Source organism: Pipistrellus hanaki (genome assembly GCF_964339955.1).
Source record: "Pipistrellus hanaki genome assembly, chromosome: X".
Classification (NCBI taxonomy): domain Eukaryota; kingdom Metazoa; phylum Chordata; class Mammalia; order Chiroptera; family Vespertilionidae; genus Pipistrellus; species Pipistrellus hanaki.
Window position 1 is genome coordinate 96,380,644 of NC_140524.1, and position 17,180 is coordinate 96,397,823.

Here is a 17,180-nt window from a genome sequence, read left to right on the forward strand (position 1 = left end):
TGTTTTCTTTCATTTGTTCTTTGTCCTTCTTGATGCTCAAGATTTTATCTATGTTATTTTTTTGTGTTGAAGATTTTCCTTTAGGCATCCTAAAACATGAATCAGTGACAAATACGTTCAGTTTTCTTTTGTCTGTAAATATATTTATTTTGGCTTTATTACTGAAGGATAGTGTCATTGTATGTAGAATATGAAGTAGGGAGTCATTTCTTACAGCATTTGAAAAATATTTTCCTTATAGAAGGGGACAACGCACAGACCAACCTGGAACAAAACTCTCAGATGATGAATAACCCACTGTTCTCAGGAAATAACTGTTGTGGTCAAAATATTTCACGTGTCCTCATCTTTTCTGATGTTGGTGAGTTTTAAATGATATATATTCCAAATATCGCTGTTTAATGTAGATTAATTAATACTCTTAATGTGAGTTAGAGGTAGCTTTACCTAATTAAAAATCAGTTAAAATTAACTAATTAAAAGGTAAAAGTTTTATTGTGAGTAAATTTTAATTGCACATGCAATTGTAAGAAACAATACAGAGAGATCTTGTGTACAGTTGATCCAGTTTCCCCCAATGATAACAGCTTGCAAAACTATAGCACAATACTACAACAAGGATGTTAACATTGATGCAATCTACAAATTGTCTTTGGATTTCTCTATTTTAATTGGATTGATTTGTGTGTATTTGTTGAGTTGTGTTTGATTTTGTCACATGAGTAGGTTTGATTTCCACTACCACAGACAAGATACAGAACATTTCTATTCCAATATGAATATGTCTTATTGCCCTTTTATAACCACATCTTCCTTAGCTTAAGATCCTGAATATTTATCTGATTTGTAGCATGCATCAGTAGTTCCTTGTTTTTATTGTTGAGAATTATTCCATGGTATGGATGTACCACAGTTTGTGTGTTGTTTCACTGTTGAAAAACATCTGCATTTTTACCAGTGTTCAGTATTTCATCTAAAACTGTGATGACCATTCCAGTACATGTTTTGTGTGGACCCAAGTTTTGATTTTTCATAGATAAATACTCAAGAGTACAGTTGCTTGATGGTATGGTAAAAACATGTGTAGTGTTATAAGAAACTGCTAACATTTTGTTGTCAAGACTGTACCATGTTATTTTTCTGCCAGTGATGGGTGACTCAAGACAGTTTCTAGATATCCATGTTCCTCCTTTTCTTATTTTTTCTTAGTCTATGATTTGTTCTTTCATCATTCTTTTCTGATAGGAAATATTTCTCTAGCCTTCCTCAAGTGGAAACTACCTAGTGATATATGTATGTATGTATGTATGTATGTATGTATATACATATCTATCTATCTATCTATCTATCTATCTATCTATCTATCTATCTATCTATCTTTCCGTTGTGGGAGGTCATTATTTCATGTTTTTTTTCTTTTTTAGAAATGAATCTTAATTTATTTTGTAAGATTTTTTGAGATATAATTGACAAATAAAATTTTAATGTATATAGAGAATAATGTGATGAATTGATACACACTTACATTGTGAAAGGCTTCTCACCACCCAGTTACTGGTCAATAACACAGTCATCATTTCTCCTGTTAACCTCTTTATGCTTTGTGGTGAAATTGATGAAGTTTTATTTTCTATAAAACTTTAAATTATGCAATATTGTCATCTATAGTCACCATGTATATACATCCTCAGCTGTTAGTTCACTTTTTTACTGATAGTTTATACCCCTTTACCATCCTTTCCCTATTTTTCCCACATTTCCACCCCAGGTAGCCACCATTCTACTCTGTGTTTCTATTGGTTTGAATTTTTTTTTTCTTTACAGATACCACATATGTGATATCATACAGTATTTGTCTGTCCTTGTCTAACTTGTCTCACTTAGCAAACACACTACAGGTCCACCCATGTTGCCAGAATCTGCGTGGTCTTTGAATGTTAGTTTCACCTGGTATGGAATTCATGATTGACATTTCTTGTCATTCCATACCTGAAAGTATTTTCCATATAGAAACGTTGATAGAAGTTCATACCAGCTTTGCAAAGAGTCCCGAGAAAACAAATGATCAGTTGTCTTGAAAAAGTACACTAGCTAAACAATTCCTCAGTTTGTTGCTATATTCATACCAGTTTTGTAGGATTTGAAATGATGATAGGTAGCACCTTTAATCTAGATTTATCAACATTCTTAGTGAGAAAGATAGTGGCAGAATTTTCTAAATAAAGTTTTCACTTTTAGATATATTTAGTAGCATTTGCAGTTGTAAGAAATGATACAAAAACATTCTGTGTCCCCATACACAAATTAGCCCAATGATATGAACTTGCAAAATGGTAGAAATTTATCACTATTTAGTTAAATGACCTAACACCCTCCAAATAGTGTTGAGATGTCCCCATTTTCACGTCTGTTAATGTGGGTGTTCACCTCTATACAATTTTATCACATATACTGTATCATAGTCAAGCCCTCAAACAGTGTGATCACCACCATGACTGCTAAAATGCTATTTTATAAGCACACATACCTCCCTCAGGTTGACATTTTCATTCCCAATTCCCTTCCCCTGTCTGTATTCAGCTGCTCATTTTTTTCTAGTTGCTCTAAACAATAAATCTATTCCCCAGATCTATAATTTTCCCCTTCAACGTTGTTGTATAAATGGAATCCTAGGGTACTGAGATTGGCTTCTTTCCTTCAGGGCAATTTCCTAGAAACTCACTCATGTCCTTGTGTGTATCACTTATTCCTTATTTTTTTATTGCAGAGTAGTGTTTCATGGTATTTATGTCCATGATATAGTTATTGTTCACATTTTAAAAATTTTGGAGGTTCCTCTGAGAATTAGAGTAAAGCTACTAATAACACTTGTTCATCTGGATATCCATCTGACATGTGGCATACATCAGTAGTTCCTTCTTTTTTGTTGAGGAGACACCATGGTATGGACAGACTACTCTTTCATGTATTGGTTCACTATTAAATAAAATCTGAATTTTAGAATCTTGATTCATTTCACTCTTTCTCACAGTTTACATTTCTCTGCGGGGAATTCCCAAGAGTGCAATTTCTGGTCCTTTGGTAATTGGGTCCTTAGTTTTGGATAAGAAACTGACAAACTGCTTTCCAGTGTGGTTTTGCCATTTTCCATTCCCTCCTGTAATATATGAGTGGATGCAGTTTGTCTGCATCTATATTCGTGTTCTTTCCCTTGTTCTTTGTCCTTCTAGATGCTTGAGAGTTTTTTCTATGATATCTTTTCTGTTTGTGGATTTTCCTTTAGCTATGCTAAAACATGAATTGATGACAAATACTTCTTTTGTGTATAAATATCTTTATTTTGACTTCATTACTGAAGGATTGTTTTATTGAATCTAGAATATGAGTTTGGGAGCTCTTTCTTATGGCATTTGAAATATGTTTCCCTTATAGGAAGGGACAGAGTGCTGACCAACCAGGAACAAAGCTCTCAGATGATGAATAACCCACCATTCTTGGGAAATAACTGTTGTGGTCAAAATATTTCACGTGTTCTCATCCTTTCTGATGTTGGTGAGTTTGAAATGATACATATTACAAATATCACTGTTTAATGTAGATTTATTAATACCCTTAATATGAGCTAGAGGTAGCTTTTCCTACTTAAAAAATCAAGTTAAAATGAACTAATTAAAAAGTAAAAGTTTTATTTTGAGTACATTTTAACTGCACATGCAATTGTAAGAGAAAATACAGAGACATCTTAAGTATAGTTGATCTAATTTCCCCCAATGATAGCATCTTGCTGAACTATCATAACACCTCAACCAGGATATTGACAGTGATGCAATCACAGACTTTTTGAGATCTCTCTTGTTTAGTTACATTGTTTTGTGCCTATGTGTTTAGCTCTGTTTGATTTTGTCACATGAGTAGGTTTGATTTCCACCACCACACTCAAGATATAGAACATTTCCATTCTGACTCGAATATGTCACTTTACCTTTTAACAACTACTCCTGCCTCAGCCTAAGTCCCATGATATGCAGTTGACTTGTGTCATGCACCGGTTCTTCCTTCTTATTTGTTGTTGAGGACTTTTCCATGGTATATGGATGTATCACGCTTTGTATATTGGTTCACTGTTGAAGAACATCTGGAACGTTTCCAGTGTTCAGTATTGCAGGCACATTTTTGATGACCCTTCATGTAGCAGTGTTTGTGTAAATGTAAGTTTGGATTTCCCAAGAGTTCAGATACTTAGTTGCATGGTAATGGCATGTTTAGAAACTGCAAACAGTTTTCCAGTGTGTCTGTGCCCTTTTACTGTTCTGCTAGCAATCTATGAGTTAGCCAGTTTCTAGACCTTTATGTTCCTGATGCTTTCATTATTCTTTCTTCCTCTTGGATGCTCCAAGATTTCTTCTTTCACCATTCTTTTCTGATAGAAGGTATTTCCCTGACCATTCTCAAGTGAAAACTGCCAATTGAGATATTTATTTTTTTTAAATATATTTTATTGATTTTTTTACAGAGAGGAAGAGAGAGGGATAGAGAGTTAGAAACATCGATGAGAGAGAATCATAGATCAGCTGCCTCTTGCACACCCCCTACTGGGGATGTGCCAGCAACCAAGGTACATGCCCTTGACCTGAATCGAACCCAGGACCTTTCAGTCCGCAGGCTGACGCTGTATCCACTGAGCCAAACCGGTTTAGGCCCAATTGAAATATTTAGCTTTCCTTCATGTGAGAATGTACTTATTTCATCTTTATTCTTTGAAACACTAATTTTTAGCTTTATTTAGGTATAATTGAAAAATAAAATTGTAATATATTCATATTGAACAATGTGTTGTTTAGAAACACACATACAATTGAAAGGATTCTTAATGGAATTAATTAGCACATCCATCATTTACCTCTTTATGTTTTGTTGTGAGAACGTTGAGGTTGAACTTTCTAATCACATTGTAATTACATAATACAGCATTATCAACTATAGTCACCATGTTATATATCCCCTGACATTACTTCACCTTTTAACTGATAGTTCGTATCCATTACCAGCATCTCTCTATTTTTCTCACTTCCCAGTTGCTTGCAGACATGGTTCTACTCTGTGATTTTATGAATTTGACTTTTTTTTTTAGATTCCACATATGTGATAGCACACAGTACTAGTCTTTCCCTGGCTGGCTTATCTCACTTAGCATAACGCTCTCAAATCTGTCCATTTTACTACAAATTTGCTTTGCGTTTGAATGACAGTTTCACATCTTATGGAATTTATGGTTGAGATTTTTTGTCTTTCCATACCTGAAAGTATCTATATATATAAAAGTCTAAGTGACTGGCTGACAGGCTGACCAACCTACCAGACAGTAGTTATGATACATACTGACCACCAGGGGGCAAATGGTCAATACAGGGGCTGCTGAGCTGTGGGAACTTGGCAGGAGTAGGTCTCTGGTGATGCACTCTGAACCATTGAGGAGGGAGCCTGATTCCAGTGTGTATCACCCCAAAAATGCCCTCTCATAATCTGGGACCCCTCGGGGGTTGTCAGCCGGTTTCAGCCAGGCCCAGGGACCCTACTAGTGCATGAATCCATGCACTGGGCCTCTAGTTTTATTCATAAAATGTTGGTAGGAGCTCAAACAAACTTGACAAAGAGACGTGAAACAACAAATGATCTAGTTGCCTTGGGAAACTACACTAGCCAAACAATTCCTCAGTATGTTGCTCTATTTATACCAGTTTTGCAGGTTTTGAAATTATACTTATGACGGGGAGCACCTTCCCTATAGATTTATCAACATTCTTAGTGTAAAGATTGTGCCAATATTTTCTAATTAAAGTTTTTATTTTCAGATATATTTATCTGAAACAGCATCTTCAGTTGTAAGAAATGATACAGAGAATTTCTATGATCCCACTACCCAAATTTCCCCAATGCAATCAACTTGCAAAGTGATAGAAATGTACCACTATTAAGTTAAATGACCTGATATCCTCCAGATATTATTGAGATGTTTCTAGTTTCACTTCTGTTATTGTGAGTGTTTATTTATATACAATTTTATCACTTATCCTCAACCACAGGCAAGTCCCCAAATAGTTTTATCACTACCATGACCCTTCATATTGCTTTGTAAGCATACCATGTTCCTTCCAGTTGACACTGCTCCCATTACCATCTCCTCCTATCTCTCTAGTGGCTGGTAACAACAAATATGTTTCCCAGATTTATAATTTTACCCTTTCGTATTTTTATATAAATGGAACTCTGTGGTACTTGAGATTGACTTCATTCCCTCAGTATAATTTCCTAGAAAGTCACTCATGTCCTTGTGTGTAACACTTAAATTTTTTTTTTAATCACAGAGTAGTATTCCATGGTATGGATATTCCATGGTATATTTATCTATTCACCTTTCAAAACTTCTGGATTTTCTGTTTATTAGGGTAAAGCTGCTAGTAACACTTATTCGTATGGATATCCATCTGACTTGTGGTAGCATCCATAGTTCCCTCTTTTTTGTTGAGGATGTACTATGGTTTGGTTGCACCACTCTTTGTATATTGGTTCATTATTAAAGAAAATCTGGATTTTTAAATCTTGCATCATTTCATTCATTTCACTCTTTCACAAAGTTTTCATTTCTCTGAGTTGAATGCCCTAGAGTGCAATTTCTGGTCCTTTGGTGGTTGTATCCTTAGTTTCGGATAAGAAACTGACAAACTGTTTTCCAGTGTGGCTTTACCATTTTCCATTCCCATCTGCATTGTATGAATGGACCAGTTTGTATCAATATTTGTCTTTTTTCCTTTGTTCTTTGTCCTTCTTGATGCTAGAGTGTTTTTCTATTACAATATATCGTTTCTGTTTGGAGATTTCCCTTTAGCTATGCCCAAACAGGAATTAGTCAGTGACAAATACTTTTCCTTATGTCTACAAATATATTTAATTTGGCTTCATGACTGAAAGATAGTGCCATTGGTTATAGAATATGAGGTAGGGAGTTTTTTCTTACAGTATTTGAAAAATATTTTCCTTATAGAAGGGGACAAAGCACAGAACAACCAAGAAGAAAATAATCAGATAATGAATAACACAGATGTCTTGGGGAATAACAATGGTACTCAAGATATTCCACGTGTCCTTATCTTTTCTGATGTTGGTGAGTATGAAATGATACATATTACAAATATCACTGTTCAATGTAGATTTATTAATACCCTTAAGGTGAACTAGCTTTTCTTAATTAAAAAAACAAGTTAAAATGAACTAATTAAAAATATAAGTTTTATTTTGAGTGCATTTTAACTGCACATGCAATTGTAAGAAACAATACAGAGAGATCTTGTGTACAGTTGATCCAGTTTCCCCCAATAATAAGAGCTTGCAAAACTATAGCAGAGTACCACAACAAAGATGTTAACATTGATGTAACCTACAAATTGTCTTAGGATTTCCCCATTTTAATTGGATTTATTTATGTGTATGTGTTGAGTTGTGTTTGATTTTGTCACATGAGTAGGTTTGTTTTCCACTCCCACAGTCAAGATAGAGAACATTTCTATTCCAATATGAATATGTCTTCTTTCCCTTTTATAACCACATCTTCCTTACCCAAGTCCCTGGATGTTCATCTGACTTGTGGCATGCATCAGTAGTTCCTTGTTTTTATAGGAAATATTTCTCTAGCCATTCTAATGTGGAAACTACCTAGTAATATATGTATGAAAGTTTGTTTCTTTTAAAAAAATGAATCCTATTTTCTTTTGTCAGATTTCTTGAGATATAATTTACAAATAAAATTTTAATGTATATGGAGCATAATGTGATGATTTGATACACACATACATTGTGAAAGGATTCCCATCAGCCAGTTATTGGTAAATAACACAGTCATCATTTCCCCTATTAACCTCTTTCTGTTTTGTGGTGAAAATGCTGAAGTTTTCCTTTCTACAAAACTTTCAATTAAACAATATTGTCAAGTATAGTCACCATGTATATACATTCTCAGATGTTAGTTCACCATTTTACTGATAGTTTATGCCCCTTTACCAGCCTTTGCCTGTTTTCCTCACATCCCCACCCCAGGTAGCCACCATTCAAATCTGCATTAATATTGGTATGATTTTTTTAAAAAAGAGATTCCACATATGTGATATCACACAGTATTTGTCTTTCCTTGTTGGGCTTGTCTCACTTAGCAAACACACTCCAGGTCCATCCATGTTGGCAGGATCTGCTTGGTCTTTGAATGTTAGTTTCACGTGGTATGGAATTCATTCATGGTTGACATTTCTTGTCATTCCATACCTAAAAGTATTTTCCTTATAGAAATGTTGATAGAAGATCATACTAGCTTTGCAAAGAGTCCTGAGACAACAAATGATTCAGTTGTCTTGAAAAAGTACACTAGCCTAACAATTCCTCAGAATGTTGCTATAGTCATACCAGTTTTGTAGGATTTCAAATGATGATAGGTAGCACCTTTAACCTAGATTTATCAACATTCTCAGTGAAAAAGATAGTGGCAGCATTTTCTAAATAAAGTTTTTATTTTCAGATATTTTTAGCAGCATCTGCAGTTGTATGAAATGATACTGAAAAAATTCCCCTTACACAAATTACCCAATGGTATGAACTTGCAAAATGGAGGAAATTTATCACTATTTAGTTAAATGACCTGACACCCTCCAAATATTATTGAGATGTCACCAGTTTCACGTCAGTTAATGTGGGTGTTTACTTCTATACAATTTTATCACATATCCTCTATCATAGGCATGCCCTCAAACAGTTTGATCGCCATCATGACCCCTAAAATGCTCTCTAATAAGCACACACACCTCCCTCAGGTTGACATTTTCATTTCCAATTCCCATCCCATGTCTGTCTTCAGTTGTTCTTTTTTTTTCTAGTTGCTATAAACAATAAATCTATTCCCCAGATCTATAATTTTTCCCTTCAACAATGTTGTAATTGAAATTGGCTTCTTTCTCAGTGCAATGTCCAAAAACTCACTCATGTCCTTGTGTGTATCATTTATTCCTTATTTTTATTTTTTATTGCAAAGAAGTATTTTATGGTATGGATGTTCCATGATAAAGTTATTTTCCACATTTTCAAAATGTTGGGGGTTTCCTGTTCGGGTTCTTAGGGTAAAGCTACTAATAACACTTGTTCACCTAGATATTCATCTGACTTGTGGCATGCATCAGTAGTTCCTTCTTTTTTGTTGAGGAGACACCATGGTGTGGATATACCACTCTTTTTGTATTGGTTCACTATTAAATAAAATCTGAATTTTAAAATTTTGCTTCATTTCATTCATTTCACTCTTTCTCACAGTTTACAATTCTCTGAGTGGGATTCCCAAGAGTGTAATTTTCTTGGTGATTGTGTCCTTAGTTTGCTATAAGAAACTGACAAACTGCTTTCGAATGTGGCTTTACCATTTTCAATTCCCTCGTGTAATATGAGTGGATGCCTTTTTTGTGCATCTGTATTCGTGTTCTTTCCCTTGTTCTTTGTGCTTCTTTATGCTTGAGAGTTTTTTTTTCTATAATGTCTTTTCTGTTTGTGGATTTTCCTTTAGCTATGCTAAAACATGAATTGATGACAAATACTTCTTTTGTGTATAAATACCTTTATTTTGACTTCATTACTGAAGGATAGTTTTATTGAATCTAGAATATGAGTTTGGGAGCTCTTTCTTATAGCATTTGAAATGTGTTTCCCTTATAGGAAGGGACAGAGTGCTGACCAACCAGGAACAAAGCTCTCAGATGATGAATAACCCACCATTCTTGGGAAATAACTGTTGTGATCAAAATATTTCACGTGTCCTCATCCTTTCTGATGTTGGTGAGTTTGAAATGATACATATTACAAATATCACTGTTCAATGTAGATTTATTAGTACCCTTAAGTTGAGCTAGAGGTAGATTTTCCTAATTAAAAAATCAAGTTTAAATGAACTAATTGAAAAGTAAAAGTTTTATTTTGAGTACATTTTAACTGCACATGCAATTGTAAGAAACAATACAGAGAGATCTTGCCTACAGTTGATCCAGTTTCTCCCAATGATAACAGCTTGCCAACCTATAGCACAGTACCACAACAAGGATGTTAACATTGATGCAATCTACAAAATGTCTTAGGATTTCTCCATTTTAATTGGATTGATTTGTGTGTATGTGTTGAGTTGTGTTTGATTTTATCACATGAGTATGTTTGATTTCCACTACAACAGTGAAGATACAGAACATATCTATTCCCGTATGGATGTATCTTCTTGCCCTTTTATAACTACATCTTCCTTAGCCCAAGTCCCTGGATGTCCATCTGACTTGTGGCATGTATCAGTAGTACCTTGTTTTTATTGTTGAGGACCATTCCATGGTATGGATGTACCACAGTTTGTGTGTTGTTTCACTGTTGAAAAACATCTGGATTTGTTCCAGTGTTCAGTATTACAACTAAAGATGTGAGGATCATTCCAGTACATGTTTTATGTAGATCTAAGTTTTGATTTTTCATAGATAAATACTCAAGAGTACAGATGCTTGATTCTATGGTAGAAACATGTTTAGTGTTATAAGAAACTGCTAACAGTTCGTTATTGAGACTGTACCATGTTACTTCTTTCAATGATGGGTGACTCAGAGTTTGTAGATATCCGAGTTCCTCCATTTCTTCTTCATTCTTAGTCTATGATTTGTTCTTTCATAATTCTTTTTGATAGGAAACATTTCTCTAGCCATCCTCAAGTGGAAACTACCTTGTTATATATGTATGTATGTATGTATACATATTTATATCTATCTATCTATCTATCATCTATCTATCATCTATCTTTCATTGAGGGAGGTCATTATTTCATGTTTTATTGGATCGGCAACTAAGTAATTGCGGATTTTTTAAAGAAAATCAAAGACAATTTTTTCATGGAACTAAATAACTTTATTCTGTAATGTATTGCCCATTTTGATCAATGACCTTTTGCCATCTTTCAGGCAGCATCATAATCCCACGTTCAAAAAACTTCTGGTTTTTATTAGCAAAAAACTGAATCAGGTACGATTTGACATCATCATCATTATTGAAATTTTTACCATTCAAGGAGTTTTGTAAAGATCGAAACAAAAAGTAATCAGATGGTGCAAGGTCAGGACTATATGGTGGATGTGGCAAAACATCCCAACCAAGCTCCATTAATTTTTGCCGAGTGACCAAAGATGTGTGTGGCCTTGCATTGTCATGATGGAATACAACACCTTTTCGATTTGTCAATTCGGGCCGCTTTTCTTCAACTGCATTGTTTAATTTCATTAGTTGTTCAATGTAGACATCAGAATTGATCGTTCGGTTGGGTGGTAAGAGTTCAAAGTAGACAATTCCTTTGTAATCCCACCAAACTGATAACAAAACCTTCTTTTGATGAATATCAGCTTTTGATGTTGTTTGAGTTGGTTCAACTGGCCTGCTCCACGATCTTTTCCGCTTGATATTGTTGTAAACAACCCATTTTTCATCGCCAGTTATCAGTCGTTTTAAAAATGGATCATTTTCATTACGTTTCTTTAGCAAATCGCAGCTGCTAATGCGTTGCGTTAACTGTGATTCTTTCAGTTCGTGAGGAACCCATGTATCGAGTTTTTGAACATAGCCAAGTTGTTTTAAGTGATTTTCAATGCATGTATGTGATACATGAAGCTTCTCTGCAATCTCACGTGTTGTACTGTGACGGTCCGAATTGATTATTGCTTTGATTAGGGCGTCATCAACTTCAACTGGACGACCAGAGAGTTTTTCATCTTTGAGTGAAAAATCACCAGAACGAAATTTGGCAAACCAATTTTGACACTGCCGTTCTTTTAAGGCTTCGTCACCATAAACAGCACATAACTTTTTATGAGCTTGTGATGCGTTTTCCCTTTGCGGAAATAAAAAAGCAAAATATGACGAAAATGTTCCTTTTGATTTTCCATTTTTTAACGAACGCCAAACGAAAACTACAAAATAGATCAAAAAACTTTTTTTACTGATTAACAGCTGAATAGCCAACTATCAAATAACAAAATGTGTTTTACATTTGTACTACGTCTGCAAACCTAAAAATTCAACTGAAGCCATATGTGTGTGAAACCCGCAATTACTTAGTTGCCGACCCAATATTTTCTTTTTTAGAAATGAATCCTAATTTTTTGACAGATTTCTTGAAATATAATAGACAAGTAAAAATTTAATGTATATAGATCATAATGTGATGAATTGATACATACATACATTGTGAAAGGATTCTCACAACCCATTTACTGGTAAATAAATCAGTCATCATTTCTGCTATTAACCATTTTATGTTTTGTTGTGAAGTTGCTGAAGTTTTACTTTCTATGAAACTTTCAATTATACAATATTGTCAACTATAGTCACCATGTACATACATCCTCAGATGTTAGTTCACCTTTTTACTGATAGTTTATACTCCTTTACCAGCCTTTCCCTATTTTTCTCACATCCCCACCCCAAGTAGCCACCATTCTACTCTGCGTTTCTATTGGTTTGATTTTTTTTTCTTTAGAGATTCCACATATGGGATATCATACAGAATTTGTCTTTCCTTGTCTGGATTGTCTCACTTAGCAAACACACTCCAGGTCCATCCATGTTGTCACAATGTGCTTGGTCTTTGAATGTTAGTTTCACGTGGTATGGAATTCATGGTTGACATTTCTTGTCATTCCATACCTGAAAGTATTTTCCTTATTGAAATGTTGATAGGAGTTCAAACCAGCTTGGCAAAGAGCCCTGAGATAACAAATGATCCAGTTGTCTTGAAAGAGTACACTAGCTAAACTATACCTCGGTATGTTGCTATATTCATAACAGTTTTGTAGGATTTGAAAAGATTTTAGATAGCACCTTTAAACTAGATTTATCAACATTCTTAGTGGAAAAGATAGTGGCTGCATTTTCTAAATAGAATTTTCATTTTCAGATATATTAAGCAGTATCTTCAGTTGTAAGATATGATACAGAAAAATTCTGTGTCCCCATACACAAATTACCCCAATGGTATGAACTTGCAAAATGGTGGAAATTTATCACTATTTAGTTAAATGACCTGACACACTCCAAATATTATTCAGATGTCCCCAGTTTCAAGTCTGTAAATGTGGGTATTCACTTCTATACAATTTTATCACATATCCTCTATCACAGGCAAGCCCTCAAACAGTTTGATCACCACCGTGACCCCTAAAATGCTCTTTTATGTGCACACACACCTCCCTCAGGTTGACATTTTCATTCCCAATTCCCACTTCAGCTGTTCTTTTTTTCTAGTTGCTCTAAACAATAAATCTATTCCCCAGATCTATAATTTTTCCCTCCAACATTGTTGTATAAATGGAATCCTAGGGTACTGAGATTGGCTTCTTCCGCTGGTACTCAGTGCCATTTCCTAGAAACTCATTCATGTCCTTGTGTGTATCACTTATTCCTTTTTTTTTTTTATTGCAGAGTAGTATTTCATGGTATGGATGTTCCATGATATAGTTATTGTCCAAATTTTCAAAATTTTTGGGGTTTCCTGATTGTCTTCTTAGGCTAAAGCTCCTAATAACACTTGTTCATCTGGATATCCATCTGACTTGTGGCATGTATCAGTAGTTCTTTCTTTTTTGTTTAAGAGACACCGTGGTGTGGATATACTACTCTTTTGTGTATTGGTTCACTATTAAATAAAATCTGAATTTTTAAAACTTTCTTCATTTCATTCATTTTATCTTTCTCACAGTTTACATTTCTCTGAGTGGAATTCCCAAGAGTGCAATTTCTGGTCCTTTGGTAATTGGGTCCTTAGTTTTGGATAAGAAACTGACAAACTGCTTTCCAGTGTGGTTTTGCCATTTTCCATTCCCTCCTGTAATATATGAGTGGATGCAGTTTGTCTGCATCTATATTCGTGTTCTTTCCCTTGTTATTTGTCCTTCTAGATGCTTGAGAGTTTTTTCTATGATATCTTTTCTGTTTGTGGATTTTCCTTTAGCTATGCTAAAACATGAATTGATGACAAATACTTCTTTTGTGTATAAATATCTTTATTTTGACTTCATTACTGAAGGATCATTTTATTGAATCTAGAATATGAGTTTGGGAGCTTTTTCTTATAGTATTTGAAATATGTTTCCCTTATAGGAAGGGACAAAGTGCTGTCCAACCAGGAACAAAACTCTCAGATTATGAATAACCCACCAGTCTGGGGAAATAACTGTTGTGATCAAAATATTTCAAGTGTCCTCATCCATTCTGATGTTGGTGAGTTTGAAATGATACATATTCCAAATGTCACTGCTCAATGTAGATTTATTAATACCCTTAATGTGAGCTAGAGGTAGTCTTTCTTAATTAAAAAATTAAGTTTAAATGAACTAATTAAAAAGTAAAAGTTTTATTTTGAGTACATTTTAACTGCACATGCAATAGAAACAATAAAGAGAGATCTTGTCTACAGTTGATCCAGTTTCTCCCAATGATAACAGCTTGCCAACCTATAGCACAGTACCACAACAAGGATGTTAACATTGGTGCAACCTACAAATTGTCTTTGAACTTATCCATTTTAATTGGATTGATTTGTGTGCATGTGTTGAATTATGTTTGATTTTGTCACATGAGTAGGTTTGATTTCCACCACCACAGTGAAGATACAGAACATTTCTGTTCCCATATGGATGTGTCTTCTTGCCCTTTTATAACCACATCTTCCTTAGCCCAAGTCCCTGAATGTTCATCTGTCTTGTGGCATGCATCGGTAGTTCCTTCTTTTTATTGTTGAGGACTATTCCATGATATCGAAGTACCACAGTTTGTGTGTTGTTTCACTGTTGAAGAACATTTGGATTTTTAACAGTGCTCAGTATTACAACTAAAGCTGTGATGTCTGTTCCAGTACATGTTTGGTGTAGACATAAGTTGTGATTTCTCATAGATAAATACTCAAGAGTACTGCTAACAGTATGCTTAATTGTATGGTATGTTTAGTGTTATAAGATACTGCTAACAGTTTGTTATCGAGACTGTACCATGCTACTTTCTGCCAGTGATGAGTGATTCAAGCAGCTTATAGATATCCATGTTCCTGCTTTTTTTTATTATTTGTTAGTCTATAGTTTGTTCTTTCATAATTCTATTCTGATAGGAAATATTTCTCTAGCCATCCTTAAGTGGCAACTACCTAGTGATATATGTATATGTGTATGTATATACATATCTATCTATCTATCTATCTATCTACCTACCTACCTACCTACCTATGTATCTATCATCTACCTTTCCATTGTGGGAGGTCATTATTTCATGTTTTTTCTTTTGTAGAAATGAATCCTAATTTCTTTTGTCAGATTTCTTGAGATATAGTTGACAAATAACATTTTAATGTATATGCAGTATAATGTGATAATTTGATACACACTTCCATTGTGAAAGGATTCTCACCATCCAGTTATTAGTAAATAACACAGTCATCATTTACCCTATTAACCTCTTTATGTTTTGTGGTGAAATTGTTGAATTTTTACTTTCTACAAACTTTCAATTATGCGATATTGTCAACTACAGTCACCATGTATATACATCCTCAGATGTTTGTTCACTTTTTTACTGATAGTTTATACCCCTTTACCAGCCTTTCCTTGTTTTTCTCACATTCCACCCCCCAGGAGGCCACCATTCTACTCTACGTTTCTATTGGTTTGAATTTTTTAAAATTAATTTTATAAAAGAAAGTATTCTCTACTTCTTTAAAAAATATATTTTATTGATTTTTTACAGAGAGGAAGAGAGAGGGATAGAGAGCTAGAAACATCAAGGAGATAGAATCATTGACCAGCTGCCTCCTGCACACCAGCTACAGGAGATGTGCCCGAAACCAATGTACATGCCCTTGACCAGAATGGAACCTGGGACAGTTCAGTCTGCAGACCAATGCTCTATCCACTGAGCCAAACCGGTTTCGGCTTGATTTTTTTTTTATTTTTAGATTCCACATATGTAATATCACACAGTAATTGTCTTTTTTGTCTGGATTGTCTCACTTAGCAAACACACTCCAGGTCCATCCATGTTGCCAAGATCTGCTTGATCTTTGAATGTTAGTTTCACCTGGTATGGAATTCATGGTTGAAATTTCTTATCATTCCATACCTGAATGTATTTTCCTTATAGAAATGTTGATAGGAGTTCAAACCAGCTTGGCGAAGAGCCCTGAGACAACAAATGATCCTGTTGTCTTGAAAAAGTACACTAAACAATTCCTCAGTATGTTGGTATATTCATACCAGTTTTGTAGGTTTTGAAATGATGATAGGTAAGACCTTTAATCTAGATTTATCAACATTCTCAGTGAAAAAGATAGCGGCAGCATTTTCTAATTAAAATTTTCATTTTCAGATATATTTAGCAGCATTTGCAGTATAAGAAATGATACAGGAACATTCTGCGTCCTCATACACAAATTACCCAATGTTATTATATGAACTGGCAAAATGGAGGAAATTTATCACTATTTAGTTAAATGACCTGACACCCTCCAAATATTATTGAGATGTCCCTAGTGTTACGTCAGTTAATGTGGGTGTTCACTTCTATACAATTTTATCACATATCCTTTATCACAGGCAAGCCCTCAAACAGTTTGATCACCACCATGACCACTAAAATTCTCTTTTATAAGCACACACACCTCCCTCAGGTTGACATTTTCATTCCCAATTCCCATCCCCTTTCAGTCTTCAGCTGCTCTTTTTTTTCCTAGTTCCTCTAAACAATAAATCTATTCCTCAGATCTATAATTTTTTTCCGTCAACATTGTTATACAAATGGAATCCTAGGGTACTGAGATTGGCTTCTTTCCTTCAGGGCAATTTCCTAGAAACTCACTCATGTCCTCATGTGTATCACTTATTCCTTATTTTTTTTATTGCAGTGTAGTATTTCATGTTATGGATGTTCCACAATATAGTTATTGTCCATATTTTCAAAATTTTGGGGGTTTCCCGTTTGGGTTATCGGGGTAAAGCTACTAATAACAATTTTTCATCTGGATATTCAAGTGACTTGTGGCATGCATCAGTAGTTCCTTCTTTTTTGTTGAAGAGACATCATGGTGTGGATAT